This window comes from Ornithodoros turicata, unplaced genomic scaffold (genome assembly GCF_037126465.1).
Source record: "Ornithodoros turicata isolate Travis unplaced genomic scaffold, ASM3712646v1 Chromosome42, whole genome shotgun sequence".
NCBI lineage: Eukaryota > Metazoa > Arthropoda > Arachnida > Ixodida > Argasidae > Ornithodoros > Ornithodoros turicata.
In genome coordinates, this window is record NW_026999372.1 from 41567 (window position 1) to 49688 (window position 8122).

Consider the following 8122-nt stretch of genomic DNA (forward strand, 5'->3'; position numbering starts at 1 on the left):
TTCTTCTACTTGTGAACAAAGACCGAATTCGAAACACTCGGGTGATGTGCCACGATGCCGACAGATCGCCCAAGGACTGGTCACCTGGGCTTCCTGGGAATGATAGGACCCTTGTACGTTACTCCGGTCCCTTACTTCTTCCAGGTGAACTCCTTTTAGAAATATTATTTGAAGGAGTTATCCTTCCAATGGGTAAGAAAAAATACCCTGGAACAAGAACTTCAGGCCGGTATCGTTGACAGGATCAGGGCTTTTGAAGACCATATTCAGCACCTCGGAGGCAGTCCATGTCCACTACATCCGCGAAATATGTGTGAACTGCAACAACACGTTTCGACTGCAGGTTGCTGAGGCAGGGTCTTCATTTGAACAAGATCCTCCGGCCTCAAGCCCTGACTACGCTGTCATCAGTGACCCCACCCAAATTGTGCACACTGTGAACAGGAGCATATCAGAGCATGATATTGTGTGAGCCCATTGAGGCACCCGTATTTCACGAAGTAGAAGAGCCAGAAGTAAAAGGAACCAGCAAATAACAAAACAAAATTACAAGAGAATAGACGTCTCGCGCTTCGGTTCGGCGAAGCCGGAGTATTTACAAATGTCATGTCCCGCGTCCGATTTCCTTAAAAACCGTAACCTTGAAGGGATTAAGCGGGTGCGGGAAAGCCTAAGCAATGAACTTTTGCTTGTCTTCGGACATCACAGTGATCTGTGCATACTACTATAGTCGGCGTTCGGCATGACGGCACCCTCATCGAAAGCAAAAAACAAAAGACAGGGGGTGGGGTACACGTCCACTCTTTGTACGTGTGTTTCACCCTTCGAGCGCTGCCCAATAGGGGTGCGAAAAAAAATTGCGCGCCCTGTGGGACCGAAATAAGCAAACATTTTATTGCATATCCTGAAACAGCGATGTCTCAGCTATGTTAGCACAAAATATCGGAAAATTTGAAGATGTCCTTTTTGAGTAACAACTGTCGCGAAAATGAGAATTTTCCCCTACACTTCCGTGTTCCCAGTATTGTTACGGGGTAATGGCAGAACATATAGCAATGTATTTAACATCAAACGAAAGAGCAAAAAAAGATTTTTCAGCCCACGCAAAGAACATCACAGTTGGAGATCCACGGCCTCGGCCATGACCTTCCAAACGTGCGGTAAAAAGGCTCTCTGTTGCGTTTTCGGGATGTTTTTCGTATACTTCTCTCTTGACCATATAAATTTAATAGCCAATGGTGGAACGCGCACCATCTACTCTGTCAGCAAAAAAACTTTCGTTCAAATGGGACATCTCGTTCAAGAGATACAAGGTCACAAAGTTCGAAAAAATTGAAGCCGCGAAATCGCGCCGGTTGCTTCTAAGCGCCGTGGACGGAGATGAAAATATCGCACAGACCTGCGGTCAGGCACCTTATGCAGCTCTTTGAGGGTGGGATAACGTACATTTTTCTTTCGAGAGAAATAAGAAATGTGGCAGGCGGGCGTCATTCGATTATAAATGAAACCACCCTCCTGCAACATCACGAAACGGCGCTCCACGTTGTATGACTCCATGACCCCAAACTGCGTAAGCCATGATATAAAACAGATGGCTGAAACACACTGTGGGAGGCAGTCGGCTCATTCGCAAGGTGACCCACTTTCTCGGAAAACGATATTTACAACCACGCGGGAACGAGCCAGCATTGACATAGAACAGATGGCCTCACTGAACATGTTGGGGAAACGCACCAGGAGGGGTATATTACGTGAGTGTGTTCTGGTTATCTAGTTTCTGTGCGGATGGCACCCATAACGGTAAGTTGTAGACATTCTTCTATTCTTTGTAGACTTGGGGCTAGGTTTGTAAGCGTGGAAGGTGCGCGATAATTTGATATGTCTATAACGGCGCATGCGCTTGCAATCATCGGCGAATCATCATGTTGTGTATGCGTAGCCACGGCGTGTGAGATGTGCGCGGGCAGGCTAAAATCGTGTGAGCTGTCCACGCGGCCGAAATTAATGTTTCCCTGCCCTGTTGTACAGCGTCGCGTGACAAGTTTGTGAATATATGTGCATGATGTTTGTAACTGTGATGCTCTTCAGGTAAGCCCATTTTTCCGAAATGAACTTGTTCATAATGCGACGTTGTGTGATCACCCTGAACTTATATTTCTAATCGTGCTTTCAGTTGTGCTCTGTTTCGAAGGAACGCGTGCGAGGTGTGTTGCGTGAAATATACTCTGGCTATGTTTTCCCCAGAATGTTGTGGGAGAGGTATGAAGGCAATGTGAAATTGTGTTTCTCCCATACTCAGCTTTAGTTGAGTCTTCTTTTTGAGATTAAGTACGTGCGAATCTTCACTGCATGGCAACAACAAATTTGTTTAATAAGCGTTGGAGCGTGTGTGCGAGAAAAAATCTTGAGCTTCACCACATAGCACCACCATGCTTTGTCATTCTGCTTCACTCAGTTAATTTCGTACGTTCAAGTGCAACGCACGCTGTCTAACACAAAAACGAGCCCAAACTACATACCTCTATAGGGATTCTTGATAATTCAGCTTGTTTTTCTCTCAAACCAGCTTTTCTGCACAGCATCAGCTATCGCTGTTTTCTCGATCACGTGCTTCTTCCTGCTCAGCTTTTTTTTTTATTTCGAACGCCTGCGCGCTTCGATGCATACCATCACGATGAGTTTTTTTTTTTTTTTTTTTGCGCTCTGCTTAATACACATTGAATGTTTCTTTTTGTTTTTGTTTTTCCTGGCGCTATCTGCGGCAAAATTCGTTCTTAGGAATGAACGCGCTTCAATCCATGGCATCATTTTTTTTCTTGTCATTCTGCTTGACAACCATTGAAATCAATTTTATGTTGAAGTGCAAGGACGCACTGTAGGAAACACTACCCTAAGCTTGTTCACAGGAGTGGGCTTCACCTAACACATGTATGCAACCAGGTGAAGCCAACTTTACTGGTCTGGGTGGAGAGAGTGTGTTCTGAGATGTGTACACCGTACCCTGGACAGTTTTTCTTTTATATTACTTCCTATTGACAGCTGTGGCTATGAGCAGCGTGAACAGTAGCAGGCGGCGGCATTTTGATGTCAGCTGTTTTATTCATGTGTTGTAATGTTCAGCAATGAATGAGCCTTCTAGCTCTTTGGATGCACGTATAGCATATGTTTGTAAGTCAAACTCTGTTTTTTCCCCCTGTAGGAAGAGAGTAGTGCCCATTTGGTAACTGTTCCAATGCTAACAAAAATGAGTGTTTAATTGCATGATGGCTCTCTTCATACAGGAACCATGTGTGCATGATGGGTTTAGGCGAAAGCATCACCTGCGAGGAGAAGGAACATAAGGTCTCCACGTGCAGATGCAGACCCAATGACGAATGTGTAACACAAGTATGTGAGAGACTTCGCTGAAAAGGACACTCACATTGAAAGGATTGCTCACAAGTGCTTCAACACACAAATATCCACATTCTTTCATATTTACTGTGAGTGACGTCACCGAGTCAGGCTTGGTCATCAGTGTGCACATACCTTTTAAGTGGCGAGGATGTATCTTAAATGTCGAATGCGTGCTTTGCTTTACGTAGCAAGATTACTTTTTGATTACTTACGTTACTGAGAATTTCTTGTTTACTCGTTGCAGACATTAAACAGTATAGTATTAATTGTAATATATATATAATATATATATATATATATATATATAATATAATATAATGTGTATATATAATATGTAATATAATACAGTGTAGTGTATTATAATTCACTGACTTGCACTGTGGCGTTGAGGAGTGTTCAGTCACCCTCCCAGGTGTAGATCGCTCGCTGAGTGACCCCTGGTTTGCCAATTCCGAATGATGCACAGCTACCCACAGCTGACGAGCCGCAAACATGGCGAAACGCATGTCCTCTGGTGCTGTCGCATCGTTCCATGAGTATCTATATATATATATATATAATGCAGGAAAAAAAAAATATATATGCTTATAAGCTTATCACGTTCCACGTGACCTTCCGACGCCACTCGCTCAAGCGTCGCCGATATGTTCAACGTGCAGCCAAAGAGCCTATGCTAATTTTCTTCCCCTAATACTTTACTGGCTTCGCACTGGGCTTTCAGATGTGAGTTTCTCACACTGACGGGATGACATCACGTCCCACGTGACCTTCCGACGCCACTCGCACAAACGTCGCCCATCTACGCATTGCTGATGAATGCCCAATAAGGCCGCAACAGCTGCCCAATGCTGGTGTGGCGACGTTTGGGACTTATAAACATATGTTCAAAGTGCAGCCAAAGAGCCTATGCTAATTTTCTTCCCCTATATATGTAGATATATAAAGAGGAGGAAAAGCCATTAAAGAAATAAGTAAATGACACTAGACGTGTTTGAAATTGAAACTTACAGATTAAGATGGCTTCTATGGCTGCACGTAGAGAAACAGATACTCATCGAACGATGCGACAGCACCAGAGGACACGTGTTTCGCCGTGTTTGCGGCTCGTCAGCCCTGGGTAGCTGCGCATCGTTTGGGATTGGCAAACCAGGGGTCACTCGGCGAGCGATATACACCTGGGAGGGTGACTGAGCACTCCTCGATACCACAGTGCAAGCCAATGAATTAGAAAGTGAAAAAAAAGACATTAAATAAATAAATAAATGACGCTAGACGCGTTTGAAATTCAAACTTACAGATTAAGATGGCTTCTATGGCTGCACGTAGAGAAACAGATACTCATCGAACGATGCGACAGCACCAGAGGACACGTGTTTCGCCGTGTTTGCTGCTCGTCAGCCCTGGGTAGCTGCGCATCGTTCGGGATTTATTGTCTCTGTTTGCCTCACGATTGATATGCTGCCCTCATCTTCAAGGGCACATTTTTGTTTTTGTATAATATGTTCGGCATGAAATGCACGTGTCACACACATTATTAACAGTGTGTAACAATATGTGCTCGCGTTTGTCTTTTCTTCCTTTTATGTTCTCGTGCAGGTACTATTTAACTGAAATGTGAACTTTTGTTTACTCATCGGGTACCAAAGTGTAGTGCATTATTTCATGCGCTGGCCTAGTAACATTGTGCTTGCATTCGAAGCGTACTCCAAGAATTAGTAACTGCAGAGAGAGTAAGTTAGTAGAACTTTGCATTGCGAAAAAAGAGAAGGGACAAGAAGGACGTTTACGTAGTGTATCATTTACACTGAAAGGCATTAGAAGCCATACATAACTTGCATCATGCCGGTCCCTTTCAGCCCAGAAAGTATGTACAATGTTGGGATGTGAATGATATTGTTACCAATGTATTTGTCGATAGTTACTTTCTAAAAAAAAGTGTGCATGCATTGGATGCATCAGAGTATGTAAGGCAGATGTTTCAAATCTTTGACTTACTATTTAGAGGGCCTTGAGCGTGGTAGTTGTGACAGTTCTGTAGTTGTGAACTTCATCGTTGGCTTTTGGGTGCCACGTTCACTGTTAGTTTGATGAGTTTTGATGTCATGGTTAGGGATGCAAAATTTCCGAAAATTTCGAATCGCCCGAAAAAAACGTTTTCTTTGGGCTTTTTTCTTTTCTTTTTATTTTTTTGAAAAAGTGAAAACAAACACGCTTACTGCTGAGTCGAAGCATTGCCGGCCTAGCCACAGCATACAATGAGCTAGGAACTTTAGTAGTGTTCACCCTCTAGGCATCAATTCAGAGCAGAGCATCCCATGATACTGCTCTCTGCTCAGTGCTGGGTAATTGGAACAACCCGTCCACTCCGACGAGAACTCTGACATTATGTGAACGTGATTGCGATCGCTTTGAGCAGCCAGACGGAGCTCTGAGTAGGTGGTTGCCGCCAGATTACAGGCGCCTAAGGCACTGTTGGCGGGTTGGAACGCTTCGCAGGCACGAAAATTTACATTTTTGAATTTTGTTGCCTGAAAATTATGGGGAATTTTTTCCGGAGACGTGGAAAAAAACTGTTTTTTTTTCGGGGACTTCGCATCTCTTGCCATGGTGCAATGAGTTCTTGTTTCTCCAACTCATCTGCTGCGAGAACCACACATACTATGAAAAGCAGCATAAAATGTGAACTTGCAAAACGAGTGCACTGTTATCGCTTCAAGTTGGCTGCTGCATTGTGAAGGCTGGCTGTTAGGGATGAAGACGAGGATATTTGCCCTGATTATGTACCGCAACTTTTCCAGCGCCACCCCCAACCCCTTTGCACGACCCACGGTCTCCTACACTCACCACTTAAAAAAAAAACATGCTCTGGAGAGTCCACAAAAAAGCATTAAAAGCCCAGCAATTGAACCCCCTTCCTCCATTTTTTAGACGAAACTACGTACAAAATCCCCTGCCACGCCGTGCTTCAAGTGGCCTGAGATGGTGTATACGGCGTGTGGTCAAAGACTTGGATCTTTACCTGATTCGTCCGTGTCTTTTGGTGTCGTCTTTGACGGCTGTTTGAAAAAAAAATCTGTTTTGAAAGCCCAAAAGAAATCCGTTGAGAAGAAAAATGTGGGACTTTGTGAGTGGAATTGCTGGACCACAACGTACGAAACGGATCAACCTCTTTAAAGCTACGGTGACTTTATTTGATGATGAAGATTGTGCTGGGGGACTTTCATCACCACGTGGGGCAGTGCATAGCTAAATCGAGTTATGTGGGTGTCAGATGTTTCTCAGCTGGCTCACGTGATGCGACTTAGCGGACCCTAGTTTATTTACTTCTTCTTTTACGTGTCTGTGTGTGCGTTGCAGGTAAGGAACAGGAATGCAGAGCAAGCATTGCGCAATTATGTAACCACATCACTGTCGCCCCTGCATCGTTGCCCCCTGTTGTATTTTCCGGCATAAAGGACATTGGTCGACATACTAAGTCGTGTCTGTCCTTCCTCCTTCAGGTTTGAGCCGCCGCGCCTGCACGCCTCCTGCGCCTGTCGCCCAGGAGCCTCCAGGGAGGCACAGGTGCAGCTTCTGCGATTACTCCAGTCCCTACAAGGCTCGCACTAGGGTCCACGAGAGAACACACACTGGGGAGAAGCCCTACGTGTGCCCAGTGTGCTCGAAAGGATTTTCGCAAAAGGTCTCCCTGGACAAACATTTGGTAGCGATCCACAAGGCCCAGAGGAACTTCGCGTGCTCTGTCTGTGGGAGCGCCTTTTCCTCCAAGGACACCCTGGACAGACATTCCAAAGAGGTGCACGAGGACCAGAGGAACTTCACATGCTCCATCTGTGGGTGGCCGTTCCACCGGAAGGACCATCTAAGACGTCATGAGAGGGCGCACCTTAAATGAGGTGGAGAGGATTAAGTCCGTGCGGGGGCACTGAGGCATCTCCTCTGCATCGAGGTGTCTTCTGCTGCTGACGTCATTGGAAGAACTTTTCTGATTAAGCTTCCTGTTCCTAGTACGCCTTTCGCATGGGCATCTGTCGCATGGTTATTGAAGAGTGCCCGTGTCAACTTTTCTGATTAGTATATTCAACAGTGGTTCACGGAACACGTGAGCACGATGTTCCATATATATATTTTGTGTAATCGTTTTTACATTACTGCTTGTCACGTGCGCTCACTCGATCTCATCCCCGCTTTGTGCGCGCAATTTTGTGTCAGCATCTCAAGTTTACCTCCGGGTACTTCCGGATACGTCCGGGTACACTAAGCCTCTAATGAACCGGTCAGTAAAATACTGAATTAAAAATATTGCATTCAAACTGAACGCCATTTGCATCTAAATTATGGAGAAAATAGCTGGAGCTGCACGCATAGCATGAGAGGAAGCAAAAACTAACGATTGCGAGTACCGCATAAACTAAATTTAGACATATACCAAAAATTAAAACACAAAAATACAGAGGAATACACAAAAAAGGAGCAAGAAAACAAACATGCAACTACATAGTTACAATAGCATACATTGTAGCAAAAATAAGTGGGGAGTGGTACAACTGCTATCCACTATATGAAATGCTGCTTGAGTGCGCAAGGGTATGTGATCTCGAGGTTGATAATAACGCGTATAATCTTGAATCCTGCACATTCGAGACAAAATTTTTGTTTAGTATACCTGCCCTCTTAATGCGTCGAAGTTATTGTGGCATTTCTACGGGGAAGGTGCTACAGTTAG